Source organism: Pseudopodoces humilis, chromosome 33, assembly GCF_049639895.1.
Source record: "Pseudopodoces humilis isolate 2021_Gansu_Grassland_sample_001 chromosome 33, ASM4963989v1, whole genome shotgun sequence".
NCBI lineage: Eukaryota > Metazoa > Chordata > Aves > Passeriformes > Paridae > Pseudopodoces > Pseudopodoces humilis.
In genome coordinates, this window is record NC_142232.1 from 545,069 (window position 1) to 565,843 (window position 20,775).

The 20,775-nt window shown below is 52.3% G+C and overlaps 1 pseudogene; it reads right to left on the bottom strand.

Annotated features, from left to right (window-relative positions):
• The window catches only part of LOC148182306 (uncharacterized), a 702,689-nt pseudogene that overhangs the window by 445,867 nt on the left and 236,047 nt on the right, over nt 1–20,775 (bottom strand).

The following is a 20,775-nucleotide window of genomic DNA, read 5'->3' on the forward strand; positions in this document are numbered from 1 at the left end:
CCCTCCCTCCTTCCAGCTCTGCATCCTAACCTGGCAGTGCAGGGATACAGGGAATGGAGCCATGGTCAGTTCATCTCCCGGGGCTTTTCCTGCTCATCAGGGACAGCAGTCATTCCCCTGCTGCACTCTGGGATCTCTCCCACCAGAGAGGTCTCCAGGAACTTCTCCAAGCTGAGTCCATTTCATGGGGAGCAGCCCCCTCACAGTGCTGCAGTGTGGGTCACTCTGCCACGGGGTCAGTCCTTCCAGGACAGGCGGCTCCAGCGGGGGCCCCTCTGCCCACAGGTGTCCCCCGGGGTCACAGCCTCATCTCAGGCATTCTCCTGCTCGGTCATGGGCTTCTCCAGGGGCTGCGGGTGCATCTCTGCACCCCGGCGGCTCTCCAGGCCCAGTCAATCCGCAATTCCCATTGTTGGTCTGTGTCCCAATGGATGTTCCTGCCCCGGTGTTCATCCACGTGCCCACAGGGAGCCAGGAAGATGTGGAGCCTCCCAGCCAGGTGTCTTCCCAACACGGATCACCAGGACCACGGATCACCAGGGCTCTGCCCAACGGGGGTCACTGGGGATCATCCAATGCTGATCCTCCCATGGGGGATGGAGCTGGAGCAGCGCACGAAGCTCTTCCCGCACTCGGGGCACTCGCAGGGCTTCCCTTACTGGTGCCTCCGTTGGTGTTGGGTCAAGTGAGAGCTCTGTGAGAAGCTCTTCCCACACTGGGGACACTCGTAGGGCCTCTCCCCAGTGTGGATGTGCCGGTGCCTGATGAGGTTGGAGTTTTGTGAAGCCCTTCCTGCAGTCAGGGCAGCGGAAGAGCCTCTTCTCTGTGTGAATCCACTGATGTTTGATGAGACCTGAGCTCCTTGGAAATCTCTTCCCACACTCAGGATGCACTGGTGTGCCCCAAGGTTGGAGCTCCTTTCCACACTCCCCACACGTGTAGGACTTTTCCTCTGTGTGGATCTTCTGGTGACAAATCAGATTGGACATCGCAATGAAGCTCTTCCCACATTCCCCACACTCGCTGGGGTATTCTCCTGTGTGGATGTTCTGGTGCCAGATCAGGTGGGAGCTGCAATTGAAGCTCTTCCCACATTCCAAGCACTTTCCAGGCTTTTCCCCTGTGTGGATCCTATGGTGGTTAATCAGGACAGAGATCTTCCTGAACCTCTTCCCACACTCCCCACACTCCTAGGGGCTCTCCCCAGTGTGAATCACCTGGTGCCAGATCAGATGGGAGCTATTCTTGAAGCCCTTCCCACACTCCCCACACTCCCAGAGCCTTTCCCCAGGGTGGATCCTCTGGTGTTCTCTCAACTTGAAGCTCCAGCTGAAGCTCTTCCCACATTCCAAGTATTTGTGGGGCTTCTCCCTGCCACGAGGCTTCTCCCCCACCTCTGAGCTCTGGCTGTATCTCTGGATGCCTTCCTGGCACAGGGGGGATCTTTCCTCCTTGCAGCTCCCTAGGCTGGGTTTGCAGCCCCTCCTCATGCAGGATCTCTGGGGCTTTTCCTCCTCCTCCATCTGGCCATGGCTTGGGAATGACAAATCCTGGTTTGGGGGAGACCAAATTGGGAGTGCCGTGGAGTAGAGGCTCCTCCTGCCCAAGTCCATGTCTAGAGCTCAGCAGGAGTCTTGTGGCCATGAAAATCTCCAAAATATCAAGATTCAGCCTGAAAAAACTCCCCCAGGAGTTCTCCATCTCTTGTCTTCCCCTTTTGGGCTTCCAGAGGTTTCACTTCCCTGGGATGATGGGGGTCCATGGGCTCCAGGGGTTCCCCCTTCTCTGGGGTCCTCCTTAGCGATGATCCAGGGGCTTTTGGGGGTCCATGGGGTCCCTTCTCCCCTGGTGCTCTGCTTTGAGATCCCAGGGATCCCAGGAGTCTCTCCTCTCCAGGCTCCCATCTCTCCAAGCTGCCAGGATCCCCCAGCTCTGTGATCGCCCCTCTCTGCTCTCCCCACTCTGGGGGTCCCAGGGGTTCCTCTCCTCTGCTCTCCCGGGGGTCCCCAGGACCAATGTCCTCCCCCAGCCAATACTGGGCAATGGCCACGTGGACCCCAAAGATCCCCCAAGGGGCTCAGCTTTGGGGTCCTGCAAGATCCAAACCTACACACACAGAGGAAAAAAGTCTCCCAGGGACACCAGACACTATTTGGGGCTCAATTCCGCAATCTGCCAGTTCCAAACATACCCCAATAAAAAGACCCTCTCAGGGACCCCTCAACAGATTTGGGACCAGCTCCCCCTCCCTGCTCACCTGCAGGATGAGGTGGGGGCGATGGGCCCGTGGCCGGGGGTGCTGCGGACGCAGGGGGCACTGGAACCTCCAGCTTCTCCTTCTATTCCTGTTCCTACTCCTTCTTTTCCTTTCTCCCTCCTCCTGCTCCTCCTCCTTCCTAATCCCACCTCCTCCCCAGTTCCTGCCTTCTGTATATTTAGAGTGGAGAATCTTGCTTGTTTTTAGAACTAGAACAAAGATTCCAGATGGAACAAGCCTTGCTGGTTTTATTCAGCAGTATCAGTGACTACAGGTCATGTTTGCTTTGGTTTGGTCCTGTCCTCGTTCCTCCTCAGTGCTCAGGCTGGCCTATGGGGTGTCCTTGTTTGCTGCATTTTCAGAGTTCCTCTTGGATCCTTTGGGCAATAGGCTGTGCCCTGGGAGGATTCTTTGTGCTCCTTTGTGACACAGGAGAAGCTTCCAGGCGGTTTTTGCGTGAGCGGCTGCTGTGGTGTCACAGGAACGTTGCCACGTCCCCGTGGTGTTCCCGTTGCTGTGGGACACGGAGGCCTCAGTGTCCAGAGCGGCTCTGGGCGCCTGCTCGTTGCCAGAGGATCCTCCTGCCCGAGGCATTCTCAGCAGCCAGCCCAGCCCCTGACGGGTGTCCTTCTGTGCTTGCAGGGGTACAGTCTGCAGACGTGTGCAGCGCAGCCAAAATGATGCAGCAAGTGGTTGCTGCAGTTGGCACTCTGTTCTCTGTGGCTTATTCGGGGTATTTTTTAACCCACTTGGCACGTAAGTTGAGGTTTTCCCTCGGTGCAGCATCTGTGGCTTTGGGCTTGCTGTGTGCTTTCTGTTCTTCCACTGGAACTGAGTTGACTCTGTAACCAAATTGCCATGAGGACACGGTTGGTTTGGGAGAGCTCCTGCCAGCAGCCGCAGCTGAAAAAGGGGGTGTCTGCAGCCAGCGGGGCGTGCACAGCATTTGCAATGAGGCCTGGGGGGTTCTGTTCCCTCAAGCGGGGAGTCTGTGGCAGCGGAGCCTGGAACTCCCTCTGTTTGCTGCTCCAGCCAAGAGCTGACACAGCCCAGTGTTTTGTGCTGCTCTCTTGCTTGCTGTGTGAAGGGCCTGTGGCTCCTGGAGGGATGCTGTGAAAGCAAAATGCTCTCTTGGGGTTGCCTTGCTCATTTCCCACCACAGGCAGTTTTTTCCTAACAACATCTGGTTCATGTTCCCTCTCCCGTTGCAGGGCACCTCACGCGTGGATCCCAAGCAGCTCCTCCTTCGGTGAGTGGGAAAGGAAGCTTTGGTGTTCAGAATTGTGCAGCAAGTTGTGAGCTCGGCGTGTGGCAGCCGAGTGCCAGCCTGGGAGGCTGAAGGAAAGTTCCTGTCAGTGTCTTTGCAGCAGCAGCAGCAGCAGCAGCAAAGAGATCCCTGGCAGTTTTCTCTGTCTCTGCTGAAGAGCTGTTGAAGAGCTGCAGGACTGGTTTTGCAGGCAGAAGATTGCTTGCTGGCTTTAGCCATGGTGGAAAATGGAATTCCCAACAATAAGTGGCAATGTTGACTTTAGCCCATTGTTAGTTTGAACAGCTCTGAACCCTATTTCTGCTTAGTGCAGCTGCATGTGTAGCTGAGGATAAAGAAGGTGATAACTGAGATAGAACTTCCCGTCCCTCACGCTCCCGTCTGTCCACAGGGCACCAAAGCAGCATCAGCACCTCCTCTGGCTCCCTCTGCTTGCAAAGAGGAGGCCAAAGAGGAGGAAGAGAGCAGTGAACTTCCCGCTGTTCTGGGAGACGAGGGCGAACACCCCGCGGTTTGGGAATACAACGGCGAGGCTCCCGCGGTGTGGGACAAGGACAGTGGACATCTCCCGGTGTGGGACGAGGACGGTGGATGTCCCCTGGTGTGGGATGAGAATGGCCAAGCTCCCATGGCATGTGACAAGGATGATGGCAATCTCCCGGTGTGGGATGAGGACAGAGAACATCCTGTGGCTTGGGAAGAGGAGGATGAACCTGCAGCATTTTGGGAAGAGGACAGAGAAGCTGCAGAGTTTTGGGAAGAGGACGAGGAACCTCCCTCTGCTCCTGAAGAGGACACCGAAGCTCCCTGTGCTGCAGGATCCTGGGCTGAACATTCTGACAGCAGCACAGCCCTGCAGCCAGAGGGGAGAGGGGAGTGGAGCCTGATGCAGCTGAGTACGTCTGCTCTGTTCCTGTGTGCCAGAGCAGGGTGCTGTGTGTGTGTCTCAGCATCAGCTGCACCCAGGGTTGCTCTGCAGCTGAATGGCACAGGGTCATTTATTGTCCTTCCCCAGCTGAGAGCAAGGGGCTCCTGGCCCCAGGGAGTGGGGCTGCATTCTGGCTCTCATCTGAGAGGGAGCATCTTCCACGTGGTTTCTTTCAGGGAACACCGTGAGCGTGGGGGAGCCTGCCGAGAAATACCTGGAACTGGAGCAGATTGGCCAAGGGTAAGTGCAAGGCAGTTACTTCTGCACAAGCAGGGCCCAGGTATTTTGCTGGTGCAGGATCCAGTGGGAAGTCAGGAGAGCCCCAAACACCTTCAGACACTGGGGTACGATGCTGCTGTCTCTCAGTGCTGATCAGAATTGATAACTGTGGTCAGAAGGCACCGTCAAAGGCCCCTGAGGCTGGCAGTGCCCTGTCTGCAGCAAGGAGCGGGACCTGGAAGATCTTCTGTCCCTGGAATTGGATTGCCTAAAAGAGCAACTCACCATGTGGTGACTGTGACTGTCAGAAAACAGTTCTCAAGAAGATTTCTTTCAAATATTTTGTTTCAAAAATTATCCATCAGTCAGGATTATCAACATAATGGTTTAGAAACAGAAACCAGAGATGAACTAATGAGCGATCTTTTCAGCACAGGTAGCAGACCCCATACATTCAGTAACAGACACAGAGCTGCTGCACCCGAGGGGAAAATGCATCACCTGCCTGCTGGCAGGGCCCTTGGGGATCCTGCAGGTCTCAGGCAGGAAATATATAAAGGATGAAATACATTCTTTTCCAGTTCTTCAGACACCCACCTCCCACCACATCAGGTTTTGAACTGAAGGAATTCAGTGTGGACATTTGGGATTTCCTCCAGCCCTTTTCCTTCGTGTTGGGCCTCAGTTTTCTCTTGCACACCTTGCATGGCAGAGGGCTGGTGGCTGCTGTGCTGTTGTTTGAAGGGTGGATGCACTCAGATGTTTTGTGAACACTGCAGGCAGCGGAGATCTCCTGTCTGGGCTGGCTTTCACTGCCAGGGCCTAAAGCGCTGCTTCTTTCTTCTCTGCTGTTTTGTCTCCAGGGCTTTTGGAACTGTTTCCAAAGGACTCGACAGGGCCACTGGAGGAGAGGTCAGTGTCAACACACCCAGCACGTCTGGCAGCTCTCGAGGGCTTTCCCCTCTGCTGGGAGCTGTGGCTGGAGCTGTGGGGCCCAGCAGAGCTTTCCTGCACAGGCTGCTCCTCTGAAGGCAGAGCAGTGTCAGCCTGCAGAGCACAGCTGGGACAGACTTGGTCCTTCTCAAGTGCCCAAAGGAAGGCAAGGAGGGCAGCGGTGTCTGTCAGAGCAGGACACACTGGCTTGGTCTTCATGTCTAAAAGTGGGAATGCATCAGCTGGTGGAGACTGAGGCCCAATTTACCTTCATCCCAGCCTCGGACAGGAACACTATTTAGCAGTTTTATCATCCTGAGTTTCATATTCAAAAGGTATCTCAAGGCCTAATTAAGGAGAGATCCTGCTTGGGCTCAGTTTGGGGTTTTAGTCCTACTGCAGCTGTTCCCACAGAGACAGGGAGAGAAATGAGAAGATGGATGTCCAGAGCAAAGCTCTCTCCTAAACCCTGCAGCTGTGTTTGGGTCTGGTGTCAGTGGCAGCTGTGACAGGGATTATCTGAACAATGGATGTGCACGTTTGCTTTGTTGTGCTATCCCAAACAGAGCAGGGACATTTGAAATCATGGCCAAATGCCATAGAATTGCTAAAGGGTAATTGCTAAAGGGTTCCTGGCTGTTTTGCTCTGTGTGCACAGAAACAGAATTACCTCCTGCTTGCAAAATGTGTTGGAATAATAATCCTAAGAGTGCTGAGGCCATTTGAGAAGACTGTAGGTGCAGAGAATCTTGTTAGAGCTTTGAGGCTGACAGCTGAGGCACCATTTCTGCAGAGCTTACAGAGCCAAATGTCTCTGGCCATGAGTCCTGTAACAGCCCCCAGCGAGCAGAGCAATGGGCTGTGGGAATGGCACTTGCTGAGCTCTGGTGTCCCATCCCAAGGCAGTTTGGCACAGCCCGGCTCGGTCGCTCCAAAAAGACTCGCTCCGTGTTTGCTGTGGCCTCCTGCCACAGACTCCTCCAGTGAAAGGTCTGCAATGTCCCTTCAGGTGGCCATCAAGAAAATGAGTCTGAGAGGGCAGAACAGGGAACGAGCTGTGAATGAGGTCGTGGTCCTGAAGGACAAGAAGAACCCCAACATTGTCAACTCTTTGGACAGGTGAGTGCTTCAGGTCTTCTCCCGTGCACGGGCCCTGCGTTCATCTTTCCTGGCATCCCTGGTCTGTAGCCTGTTCTGAAAATGCCTGACCTGGCCATATCTTCCCAGAACAGCAGCCTGGCAGTTCACTCCTTCCATGTGCTTTTGTTGCTTTGCTTTGGCTTTTTCTTCAACTTGACCCCATTTGCTGTGTTTTACAGCAAGTGCTGAGAAACCCTGGTAGAAATTATTTTCCTTGGCTTCTTCTTCCCAGCCCTTTCCCATTGCTGCAGATGCCAGGAAGACCAGGTTCTTGTTTCCAGAAATGCCTCATTTGTCCATTTTCAATGGCCTTGTCTATTTCTGAAGGGACTTTGTGCAAGGTTTTCCAAGCATTTGACTGCTTTTGCCCCAAGTGTTGCACGGCCTCCTCCCCTGGATAACTCTGGAAGTTGTGTTGCCTTGTTCCAGAGGGAATGGTGGAACTGATGAGTTCAGATACTAAAGAAAGTGTTGTGGTTCCACATTGAGCTGGGCTGTTGCTAAAGTGCATTTTTCACCTCCTTGCCATCTAAGGCCCCTCCTTTCTCCTGGGTGCCTCCTTCTCCTTTAGACTGTGCAGATTCCAAGGCCTGTGCAGCCTGGCAGGAATGTCTCTCCATCTGATTCTGTCCTCACTGACAAGTGACCTGGGAACAAAACTGCACTCCAGGCTTTTCCCTGGGGGAATTGAGCAATGCACATTCATCTCTGTGCCATTGTTTTCCTCTTCCAGCTTCCTTGTTGATGGAGATCTCTGGCTGGTGATGGAATACATGGATGGAGGAACTTTGCAGGACGTTGTCAGACAGACACGCATGGCTGAAGGAGAGATGGCAGCTGTCAGTCAGGAGGTGAGGGATCCTGCTTGTGCTTCCCATGGCTGGGACACCATGGTCCTTCCAAAGAGGCTGTGAGAACAGAGTGGCTCCATGCTCAGGCCTTTGTTTCTGTGTTGTTTTTATGAGCTGGAGAGGAAAGAGCCTCTGAAGTGAACAGCCTGCAAATATCACTGCATTTCTACTCTGTTCTTGTCTTCTTTCCTGCTGTTGTGGTACTCTTTGTCTTTTTTGGATCTGATTTGCTGTTCTCAGCTTTGTCTTGAACCTTTTGCCTGGAGCCTGTCTGCACTGCACTCCTGGGCTGTCAGAGCAAAGTTGCTGCTGGCAGAATTCTAAACTGTCCTTTCTTGTGTGATATATTCCAGCCACTGATTTTTTCCTCTCGTGTTTCTTGTTGTCTCTCAGTGTCTGCAGGGCCTGGATTTCCTCCATTCCAACCGGGTGATCCACCGAGATCTGAAGAGCTCCAACATCCTTCTGGGAATGGACGGCTCTGTCAAGCTGGGTGGGTGTTCCTGGCCAGGCACGGCGCTCCCGGGGTGCGGCTGTGGGGCTGCTTCCCAGTGAGGGCCAGAGCCCCACAAGTGCTGCTGGTGGCACTGCCCGGCCCCTGCTGCCAGCTGAGAGCGGCTGCCCCGCGCAGAGAGCTCAGGAGAGGAGCAGGGTGTCAGGAGTGCCTTTGCTCTGGGTATGGCCCTCCCAGAGGGGCAGGAGTTGCAATCTAAAGCTTCAAAGGAAATCAGTAAAAGCCAAGCATGAAAGCTGAGGGCTTCTTTAAGGGTCCAGTTCCATCTTTCCTTGGCTACAGCCCTGAGGACTTTTCCAGCTGGATTCAGCACTGCATTCTCAGACTGAGAGTGGGGAATCTTTGTGCTTGGTTTCCTCATTGCAGCTGCCTTTGACAGTGCTTGTTTCTGTCCTCAGCTGATTTTGGCCTCTGCGCTCAGCTCAGCCCTGAGCAGGACCAGTGCAGCTCCATGGTGGGCACTGCTCACTGGATGGCCCCAGAAGTTGTGACCAGTTCTCCTTACGGCCCCAAGGTGGACATCTGGTCCTTTGGCATTGTGACCATCGAGATGGTGGAAGGAGAACCTCCTTACTTCCAGCAAACGGGGGCCATGGTAAGAGGCAAATTCTCCAGGCTTTGCAGAGGCCTGTGAGCACAGGGTGACCCTGCACTGGGAGGAGCAGCTGGAGGTTTCTGCACATCGCAAAGGGAATTCCCACAGCACCTGAGCCTGAACACAGACAAATATTCTGCAGTCTCCAGCAACAATTTGCTTTGGGATTTAAGTTGTTGCAGCTCTTGTGAGGATGACCCAAATACATGAAGCAAGTGCATCAGCTCTAATGTTGTCTTGCAGAAAACCCCAAACCAACCCCAACACCCAAACCCAACAAGTTTTCTGAAGGAGTTTCTAAAAGAGGTTTTGTGAGATGAACTCCCCCCTGGCTCTTCTCACTGAGAAACTTGTCTACAACAGGAAGATGATTGTTTAACATCCCCACAGTCTAACATATTTCTTTCCTAGTCCAAGCTACTTTCTCTGTGTCACCAAGCCTGAGCTTTCAGCCACACAAACCTGCTGTTCCTTGCCTGGCAGTTTCTGGCATGGGGCATCAGGAATGCTTTTATTTGAGTGTCAGTGGCACTGCAGAGATGCATTTGATGTAAGAATCCTTTGAAATAACACAGGCAGACCACACTCACTCTTGAAAATGGCCTGTAAAGCTGGTGTCCATATTTGGAGAAGCAAAATGGGCTATTTCTGATGGAGGTTCCTACTGACAAAGTCAGCCAGTGCAATCGGCTCTGAAGGCAAGATCATTTGGATGTTGCAATGGCTGTGGCTGCACCAGGGTTTGGGTTTTTTGGCTGGCCCAGAAGAATGAGCTGTGAGCAGCAGCATCTCTGCCAGGGAGGAAAGTGCCCGGGGAGCTGGGGCAGAGAAAGCAGGCTGGATGTGAGCACTTGTGGGTGTGGAGGAAGCTGTCAGAGCGCTGTGTTTGCTTTTCCTGCAGGCCCGCGCTCTGATCCGGCAGAACGGGACCCCGCAGCTGCAGGAGCCCAGGCGCCTGTCGGCTCTGCTGCGGGACTTCCTCGAGTGCAGCCTGGAGCCGGACGAGGAGCGGCGCTTCTCTGCCCAGGAGCTGCTGCAGGTGAATGCCAAGCGGCTGCGGGGGAAACGGCAGCGCCAGGGAGGGCTTTTCTTGTGGGGCCCCCCTCCCATCATCTCCAGTCCCGCTGCCTTTCACACGCAAAGCAAGCAGAATCCTCGCCTGCTTTGGCTTGGCAGGCTCCTGTCGAGCTCATCTGGACCTGGTGCCTCGCCACGAGCGGGGACATCTTCAAGCACATCAGGTGGCTCAGAGCCCTGCCTGACCCGAGCCTGGATGTTTCCAGGGAGGAGGCACCTCCCACATCTCTGGGCTCCCTCTGTCAGTGTTTCCCCACTCTCCTGCTACAGCAATTCTTCTTGAGATCTAATCTGAGCCTGCTTCCCTCTCTTGACTTTCAAACCATTCCCCTTTGTCCTGTTGCAACAGAGCCTGTGAGGAACTTGAGTCTGGAAAGTAACAGTTCATTTCTTTCTTTTTTATCCCTTGGGCAGCACCCATTTTTGTCATCAGCCAAGCCTCTCTCCAGCCTGACCCCTCTGATCACTGCAGCAAAGCAACTGAGGGAGCAGCGGAGGAGATGAAGCCCTTGAGGCCAGCTTTTCGTTATAGTAGTTAGGACAAGTAGTTAGTAATGTTAGTTAGCACTGTTAGTTAGTTAGGGTAGTTAGGACAGCCTGTTTGTTCTGGCAGTTATTTGAATAAAATCTCTGTTAAACCTCCAGTCCCTTGAGGTGTCCTGTCCTTCTCCCGCTGTGACTCAGCTGCCCGGAGCACTGCGAGGGGAGAGCGGGCCCAGCCTCGCCCAGAGCTGAGCCCCAGCAGAGCCTGGCAGAGCCCAGAGCAGCCTCGGCATCTGCAGAGTCAGCCTGGAAGGAGGCGCTTGGAGCCTTCTGGGCTGCAGCCGGCTCTTGCTTACAAACTGTGTGCGCTGGAAAATGCCTCTGGTTCTGCGGGAGGGCAGAAGGGGCCCGGGGAAGGCCCAAGTGCTCCATGCAAGGGAAAAACCTGCCCTGTGTTTGTGATAAATAACTATGTTGTTGTTGACCTTCGCTATTCTTTGTTTGCTTTTGCAAAATATTATAATCACAACGTAGAATTATAATAATAATAAAAAGTTACAGTATGTAATCACTTTTAACTGCTTTTTTTATAGTAGTGTTATAAATGACTTTCAAATTTCCAATCAAATGTAATTAACTGATAATAGTTTAATAAATTAGATACAAAATAATAAAAGTATACAATTTAGTAAAAGAATACAATTTAGTAAAAAAGAGATACAATTTAGTAGATATATTCATATATATATTTCTATGTATTTTTATATATATGAATATAATTGGCCAGTGGTTACAAATGGTTAAGGCATAAGCGAAACCGACCAGGATATGGGGGGGGTTTCTCACCTCACCTCACGTACAGAACAAAGCACTTTAAGCTAACCTTATATACTGTATGCTATTACATATTCATTAATGTTTCCCATAAGTTTCCTCCTATTCTGATTTTGCTGACTTTACGTCACTTTTCTTCACAGCACATGCTCCACTTGCTAGGGGGTCTTCAGTCTTCTTTTGGTGATCTTCTGGCAAAGGCTTCTCCTCTTCCTCGTTGTCCTTTGGATAACCTTATAGGTTTGCATGTGTGTACTAAGCATTGTGTTATGTTGGTCTACTAATTAGTCTTATATTTTCTAATCTTTAGGCCCAATGCCTAGATTCGTTCTAATTTTGGTCCACCTCAAGGCCGTTTTGGTATTGAGACACCATTTATCTTCTAAGCTACATCCTGTACCTTAATTTTGACACGTAACATCTGCAAAGGGGTACATCTGCTTTATAACACGGATTCTTGATCGTTTCTGATAATAACTTTAATAACAGTTACAATTTACTTAGCACAAATCAATTCCATTTATTACACTGGGAATGGGGAACCCCTGCACTTCCATCTCTGGGTGAACCCCCCTTCCTGGGCACAGAGACCCCCTTCAACGTTCATTTCGGGGCACTGGGAACCCTGGTACCCCCTTACCCAGCCCCAAAAACCCCTGCACCCCTTATCTGGAACCTGGAATCCCCTGAACCCCCATTCTCAGGAATGGAAACCTCCCAGAACCCCCATTTCTGGGCACCAGGACCCCCCTGAACCTCCATTTTCAGGCACCGGGACCCCTTGAACCCCAGAACATGGGAAGGGACCCCCCTGAACTCCCATTCCGCTGCACCAGGACCCCCCTGCACCCCTGTATCCAGGACTGGAACCCTCCCAAACCCTCCATCCTCACACCCTGGGACCCCCCTGCAGCCGAGCCAGGGACCGGCCTGGCCCGGCAGGCCCCGCTGTACAAGGCTCAGCGAGCCCTCCCAGGGCTCTCCCACTGCAGAGGTAAATCAGGGAGAAGTGCCAGCTGACCAGCCCTGCTGGGGAGACGTGTATCCAAAATGAGAATGGATCCCCCAAAACCACAGCTCTTCCTTTTAAACAGAAAAGGGGGAGATGTTGTGGTGTGTTTTTGTTTGATTAAAGTTTGAAGCTGTTTCTATAAGTGGTTTGTTCTGTAACCCCTCTGCTTTGTTGGTTTAACCCAAAGTTATCTCCTCCCCTGCCCTGCCCATCATTGTATCCCAACCCCTTTTTCCAGCACCTTCCCTATCAATCTTGTCCACCCTGCCCCTTGTTCCCAAATGTTCCCTGTCAATCCTGCCTTATGCCAACCCCCTGCTTGGACGTCCCCTTTGGAAATCCCCTAATCCACAGCACCCCATTGATCCATGTGTCCTATTCCCCTCCCCAGGATATCCCTCACTGGTTGAAGTTTTGTATCCACCCCTGGACCCTCCCCATATATAAATTGCTGTACACTTGAATTCTGTGTCTTTGCTCCTGGTGCTGCTGGAAACCGCCCCCGGCAATGCGGGCTCAGCTCCAGCTGCCAGGTGGAGCACGTCAGCCTGGAGCACCCCCTGAGCCGGCACTGGGGCACGGCCCGGCCCCCACAGCGCCGGGGGCAGCGGGGGAGGCACTGGGGGGGCCCAGAGGGGGATTGGGGTGTGCTGGGAAGAACTGGGAGGGAGATTGAGATGGCCTAGTTTAAACTGGGGAAGGGATTGAGGTGCTTAGGATGGCTGGGAAGGGGTTTGAAGGATGTTGGGGAGGGTGGGATGAGGTTCTGGGGGTCCTGGTGGACACTGGGAGGGAGTTTGGGGGTGCTGGGTGTCACTGGGAGGGATTTGAGTGAGCCTGGAGGAGCTGGAAGGAGATTGGGCATTGGAAAGCAGGGATTGGGATGAGGTTGGTTGTGCTGGGAAGAGACTGGGAGGAGTCTTGATGAGTCCTGGTGGGGCTGGAAGGGACTGGGAGAGGGTTTGGGGGTCCTGGGGCAGTGGGGGGAAATTGGGAGGGGGCTGTGGGATCCTGAGAGGAACAGGAGGGGCTCTGGTGGGTCCTGGGGAGGCTGGGAAGAGACTGGCAGTGATTTACCAAAATAGCAATATTGATCCAGTATCAACATCAATTTGTTAATGGACAAAAAACCTCTCCAACAGTTTAAAGTTACAAAGTGGATGTTTAATCACAGCACTGGGCGAGTGCGGGAGTCATCCCCTTAATATGCACTGCAAGTTGACAAAAGATTCCAGTGTCTATTTATTTACAAAAGTCTTAAATATCCAAAATACTAATACATATTAATACTAATGCATATGCATAATGCTTACACTTCCCATTCCCCAGGTTTGGTGAAAATGCACGGTAATGATTTAAAAAGTCGTTATGCCTGTGTGGTGGGCTCTGTAATTTGAGAAGGGGGTCTTTTTGGCATGTAGGGGTCATCAAGAGATGAAGGAAAGCTGCTCTTCCTTACTCTCACCTTTCTACCTTTACAATGGTTGACATTACAAATAACATTTGGTACAATTCCAATTTCCTTCCTAGTGACTTTTAAATGGGTTTCCAGATGTAATGTCTCTGATCTTCCTGAACCTGTTTATCAATTTCTGTTTTCAAATTATAAGCACAGCTGAAGAAACTTACAATGAAAAGTAATTTTTTACCTAAGTTCAAGATTCATTATCTCAAATCCTGCTTCTCACTTAAATCATTAACTCCAACTAGTTCCAGCAAGGCCTATCTCTAGCCATAATCTCTAAATTTTCTCTAATTCTTAATTGTTTAAAATTAGTTAGTCCAAAGGAGGTTTCAGAGGGTCCTGGGTGGGCTGGGAGAGACTGGGAGGGTCCTTGGAGGAGGTTGGGATGTCTGTGAGAGGTTTTGGGGGTCCTGACCCCGGCAGTTGCCCCAGGGATGCGTGAAATGCCACCCGCAGCAAGATGCTGACGGGGATCAGGGGCTCCATGTTGTGCTTCATCTGCCTGGCACTGGGGCTCGGCTTCTGCCTGCGCAGGAAGGTGAGGTGGGGTCACGGGGGTCATGTCCTCCCCCCCCCACAGAGCGTGTGTGCTCCCCTTGGGGCCCCCAAGCCCGGTGTCACCCCCTTTTCTCTGCCCACACAGCTCCTGAGGCAAAAGGTTCTCGAGGATTGAAAGTCAACAATTCCCATTGTCTGTCTGTATCCTGTTGGATTTTAATTCCCCTGCTTTTATCCAGGTACCTACAAGGAGTCAGGAAGATGTGGAGCCTCCCAGCCAGGTGTCTTCCCAACACGGATCACCAGGACCACGGATCACCAGGGCTCTGCCCAACGGGGGTCACTGGGGATCATCCAACGCCGATCCTCCCATGGGGGATGGAGCTGGAGCAGCGCACGAAGCTCTTCCCGCACTCGGGGCACTCGCAGGGCTTCCCTTACTGGTGCCTCCGTTGGTGTCGGGACAAGTGAGAGCTGGTGGAGAAGCTCTTCCCGCACTGGGGACACTCGTAGGGCCTCTCCCCAGTGTGGATGCGCCGGTGGACTGTAAGGTGGCCGTTGTACTGGAAGCCCTTCCCGCAGTCGGGGCAGCGGAAGGGCCTCTCCTCTGTGTGAATCCGCTCATGTTTGAGGACATCAGAGCTGCGCTGAAACCTCTTCCCACACTCAGGACACTCGTAGGGCCTCTCCCCAGTGTGGATGCGCTGGTGTGCCCTCAGGTAGGAGTTCCACCCAAAGCTCTTCCCACATTCCAAGCAGGTGTAGGGCCGTTCCCCTGTGTGGATCACCTGGTGTCTCATCAGGTAAGATGTGCTGGTGAAGCTCTTCCCACATTTCCCGCACTCATAGGGTCGTTCCCCAGTGTGGATCATCTGGTGTTTCCAAAAGTCGGAGCTCCGGCTGAAGCTCTTCCCACATTTCCCACACTCATAGGGTCGTTCCCCAGTGTGGATCATCTGGTGTTTCATCAGGTAAGATGTGTTGGAGAAGCTCTTCCCACATTCCCCACACTCATAGGGCTTTTCCCCAGTGTGGATCACCCGGTGCCGGGTCAGGTGGGAGCTTTTTCTGAAGCCCTTCCCACATTCCAAGCACTTGTGGGGCTTCTCCCCCAGCTCTGAGCTCCGGCTGGATCTCTGGCCCTGTTCCTGGCACTGGGGGGATCTTTCCTCCTCAGAGCTCCCTGGACTGGGTTTGCAGCCCCTCCTCGTGCGGAATCTCTGGGCCTTTTTCTTCTCTTCCATCTGAACACAGTTTGGGAACGTAAAATCCTGGTTGGGGGGGAAAAAAACAACAGGAGAGCGCCTTGGACTGGGGTTTCCTCCTTGCCCAAGTTCATCTCAGAAATTCATTGGGCATCTTGTGTCTATAATAACCTCCAGGACACAAAGATTCGGCCCAAACATCCTCCAAACATCAAAACACATCCATAGCTAATCAAACGACATTCAACCAAAAACCCCTGCAGAATAGAAAGGTTCAGCCCTCACAAGAAACCAAAGCACCAACATTTAGCCCAATAAAGCTCAGAAACACCAAGATTCAGCCCCATAAAAATTGTGGATGCCCCTCCCCAGTCACCTGCTGCATTTATCGGGGGGGAGAAATGCTCTTGGGGCTGGGGGAGCTGCAGACACAGGGATGAACTTTGTGCTGCTTCTTCTTCCTGCTACTCCTCCTCCTGTGTCCCTACTCTACACCTCACACTCCGCCTCCACCTTCTGCACAACCCCAAGTACATATTTTGACCATTTTGTTCTTCAGCCCTGCTTCTCCTTCCCTTCTCCTCCTGCCCCCAAGCCCAGCACCCACTGCCGCCTCCCTCTTCCCCCCCAGTCCCACAGCATCCCACCGCAGGGGCACGGATGGAGCTGGGCCAGCTCGGCCTGGGGCAGCGCTGGGCTCTCGGCCGCTTCCGCCCGCACTCGCTCCCCACTGCAGCCGCTCCCGCCACCACAGCGCGGGGGGGCCCGGCCTTGGCGCTCCCCCCTCCCACCTCCCCAAATTCCCCTCAAGGGGGGCGCCAAGGCCCGGGGGGGAGGGGCGCAGCTGGGCTCCAGCTGGGCAACGCTGGCAGCTGCGGCTCTGCCTGGACACTGATGAGTCATCAGCGCCGCGCGCTCTGATTGGCTCAGCCCTGCCTGAGCTCTGCGCCTGCACCAAGGGGGGACACCCTGCTCCAGGGGGGATGGCCCCAAAACGGGGGAACCCCAGCAAAGGAAGAACAACAAAGGCTCTTTACAAACTGATCCCGTCAACCTCATTGCACATAGGGCCAGGGACATGGACATAAGGAAGTGACAGGAGGAGCCATCAGCTGCACAAAATGTTATTAATTGATGACACAGACTGCTGCTCAGCCAAGTTCCTGCTAAATGCATCAACTTCCAGAAGAACAACAAAGACTTAACACAGCCATCAATATCCTTAGCTATACAAAAGTGGGGTGCATATTAAGGGGGTATGTAGGAGGTGCATTGGGAAGTCTGTACCTCTCAAGTACTTCAGCCAAAGGGGAAACGAAGAGGGAGATGTGGCCGGGAAAATTAGAATGAAAAAGAGGCTGTGTCTGCCAACAACTGGAGAGACCCCATGGGAAATGCCCCATGGCCTCATCCCTTTTTTATGAATGAAATTACTGTTACAGGACTCCTCTGTCTTCCTTGTGGACAGAAACCTCTGGGGATGTCAATTTTTCCACACACCTTGGGGCTCCTCCGCAATTCCTTCCACCGTCCGGGCCGGCGGGCAGTGAGTGCAGCTGAAGGTGCCTCACCCAGTTTGGGGGATCGGCTCCCTCGGCTGGCGGCGGCACCGGGGATTGATTGGGTACCCGAGAGTGAGCAGGAGACAGACGAGGGACGGATCAGGGCGGCTGTCAAGAGTCGGCAGGGAGAGAGCACTGAAAATCTCAGCAGTGACTACAGTGGGATCTTTGGAGAGTAAACATGGCAGGGCACCCAGGGAGGGGACAAAAGGGAAAGCCAGAATGGGGTCCCAGCAAAGGGATGAGGATCCCAAAATATCTCTCAAGGGTCCCTTGGGAGCATGTGGAGGTCGTTTGCACATTCTCCCAGAGGGAATTAAGGACATGGACACCCAAGGGGGCAATAAGGGAAGTCCAGAAGGGATTTAGACAACAGGGGATGGATGGTGTTGGTGTGCTGGTGTGAGAAATGAACTTGTAAAAATTCGTAGAAATCTAAATAAATGTATATAACAATAATGATATAAAATATATAGTGCAGTATGGCACACAAGCCCTTCCCAGATCTAGCCACGAATTCCCACTCAAAGGATAACGATCCTAGCCGGCGCCCATCAACGAAAAAGAATAGACAGGACACGGCTCATCAAGCTGACAGGACAAAAACTCATCAAACTGACAGGGACAGGCTCGGTGCCCATCAACGGGAAAGAATAGACAGGACACGAATCATCAAGCCAACAAGGAGAGGCTCCGACGAGATACTCATCACCGGACCTGAACACCCCGCCTTGCAGGCTACCGTTGGGGGAAGCCATCAGGTAGACAAAAGGAAAAATCCAGCCGAGATATCCATCGGCTCCAACCCGGATCCAACCATCCCATCCAGATGGCCTGAACCACAATGAAATCAAGAACCACCCAGAACTTCTTTACATATGAGGAGACTCGGTCCGGACGTCCATTTGACTCTATTCTCCAACGCCAGGAAATCAATTCATACGACAATCAAGGACTGTTGATGAATGGTGCCTGCCTGGAATTTGGCCTCAAGGCTAAAAAACCCCATAAAAAACCCCGGACAGTCTACCCTCCTTCGTGGATTTGGGAACACCTATACCTTTGGGTATAGACCCCTGTCCACCCAGCGCTGCGCTGTTTGTTTTATTGTGGTTTTTCCTCATTGTTTATTTTTTATAGAAATTGTTTTATAATAAATTGTTTTTATTTAACCCAAATCTGCCTTTGCATTTATAACAGATTGGTGCCGTGACTCGGATCGGAGAAACTGCGGGGAATCTCGCTGCCCAGGACGGGTACCCCCGCTGATTTTGGCGGCCTGGTGAGTTGAGAACCCCCGTAGTTCATTCCGATATCCGAACCAAATTTAGGCGGAGGTAAAAACCACAATAAAAAGGATAAATCCGGATCGGAGAGCTCGGAAGGCACGGAGCCTTCGGGAAGCCGCGGCTTACTTCGCTCGTAAAACGTCTAGTGCGCACAAGGACACCCACGCAGGAAAATAGCTGTAAGTACTGCTGGTTGAGCGGGCGATCGGGCGAGTGTGTGAGACGTGATCTGATCACGAAGCGAGTGCGGACTTCAAGGTCGCGTTTCCATCCTCCCGCGAGGGAATTGGCCGGCCGCGAAGGAAGCGATACAGAGTGAAAGTTTTTTTTTCCCTCGACACACACTCGTAAAACCTGAGGCCAAAGGGTGTCTCGGGAACTGATCGCAAGGTACTAAGAGGGGAAGGGACATCTTGTCGAGCTCGAGGCTGGTAAACCCTCTTAGTAACGGACCCAGGGAGAGGTCCAGGGAAGAATCAAAAGTTCCGATTACAAGAGACCTCAGCTCAGCTCGCTGAAAGGTGAGTATCGGCAAATTTTGATTCCTAAGTACACAACGCAGAAACTGATATCGACTCCCGGAGAAGTCGAAGAAAGGTAAGAATATATTTGCGAAGTATGGGGCAGAAAAAGAGTAAGCTTCAAGGAAGAAGCACAGGAAAAGATTCCTCCGATCAGGGGGAGGAATCACCAGACATCCAACTGGAAAGTCCCTTGGGGTGGATGCTAAAACACTGGGAAGATTGTCCCCAGAGGAAGGGGAAATCAAAGGAAAAATTAATACATTATTGTATGGAGGTTTGGGGAGGACAGGAGTTGAGAAGTCACCTCAATTGGCCAGTGTTAGGCACATTTGAAAAATGGACGTGTAACAAGTTGTTCTCCTATGTGGAGAACAAGGTCCCCTCAGATCCTGAGGAGAAGGAATATGCTAAGCTCTGGGTAAATGTCAGAGTAGGGCTATTTCCAATAAAACAAAAAGTAAAACGTGAATTAAGAGCTGAGTCCTGGGAACCCCTCGATCACTTACCACCCCCGTATCGAGGACCAGCAGGACCTTCCTCTGCAGATCAGGTGGTGCCCTCAGCACCCTTGGGCCCCCGAGACCAACCCACTGAGATACGTGTGTCTCAAGCGGGAGAGTCGGGGCCAGCAGCAATGCCGGCAGCCCTTCCCCTTTCCCCGCCTGTAAACACCGTAACCACAGCAACCTCCTCGGAGGTTTTTTCTGCACAAGGCTGGGGAACACCCTATCCGTCCCTGCCGGTCCAGCCGCCACTACCGGGACCCTCCCATACAACGGAGGGGACTCCTCCCTTCAACCGGGTGGCGGCAGAATTCCCACAATTGATAACAGGGAGGCAACCCACAATCACCAATTCCCCTCCCGCAAGTAGAACCCGTTTAAGAGCGAGAATGATAGATAATGAATGGGGAGAGAGCGAAGAGGGGCACCGGTTGTTCCCTCTTAGGGAAGTACCGACGGCCCCGGGAGTGATCGGTTTTGTGAATGTACCCCTTAACTCTGGAAATGTAAGAGCTTTTAAAAAGAGATGGGGCGGTTGTTAGATGACCCTTTTGGGGTGGCTGAGAGGTTAGATGAATTTTTAGGGAGTAGTATTTATACCTTTGATGATCTTATGGCAATCCTGAGATCATTGTTTAATGAGGAAGAAAGAGAGATGATTAAACAAACCGGTATCAGAGACTGGGACAGACGCAATCCACAGGGGACGCCAGGTAACCAGAAATAGCCTAGTGTAAGCCCGAGCTGGAATGCACAGACGGAGGAAGGCAGACGGAACATGATGGATTTAAGGAGCATGATTGTACAAGGTATAAGAGAAGCGGTCCCTAGGGGCCAGAATGTTAGCAAAATTTTTAGAGAATGTCAAGGAAAAGAGGAACCACCCACTGAATAGATCGAGAGATTACGGCGAAGTTTACAGGTTTACTCTGGGACTGACCCGAACTCTCCTGTGGGGGAGGTTCTGTTAAAAACACAATTAGTTGCTAAATCTTGGGAGGACATTAGGAGAAAATTAGAAAAGATCGAGGAGTGGCAAGATAAAAGCCTCCAGGAGCTCCTAAGGGAAGCTCAAAAAGTATACATGAGGAGAGAAGATGAGAAGCAGAAATTGCAGGCTAAGGTTTTAGTAACTGCAGTAAAAGAGATCCAGAAACAAGAACAGATGCAGGGTAAGTTTAAAACACTACCCGGAAAAAGTCGAGGTTCTCACTGGGCAGCCCCGGCCCCACGGAGAGAACCCCCGGAATGCTACTACTGTAAAAAGGTAGGACACGTTCAGCGGAATTGTAAACAAAGAATAAAAGATGAGAAAATTTTTCAAGAGGATTAGGAGTGTCAGGGGCTCTTTAATTTGGGGACCAGAACATCCAAGAAGCCCTTGATAAAATTAAAAGTGGGCCCCTAACGACAGGAAGTAAGTTTTCTTGTAGATACTGGGGCAGAGAGAAGTACCCTGCAGAAATTGCCATACGGATGTGTGGCTAGCAGAGAAAAAGTTTTTGTAATCGGTGCAAAGGGAGACCCCTTTGAAGTGCCTGTAATAAAAAATGTGGAAATAGAATCTGAAAATAAAATTTGCTTAGAGAATTTACTATTAGTAGAAGAAGCAGATTACA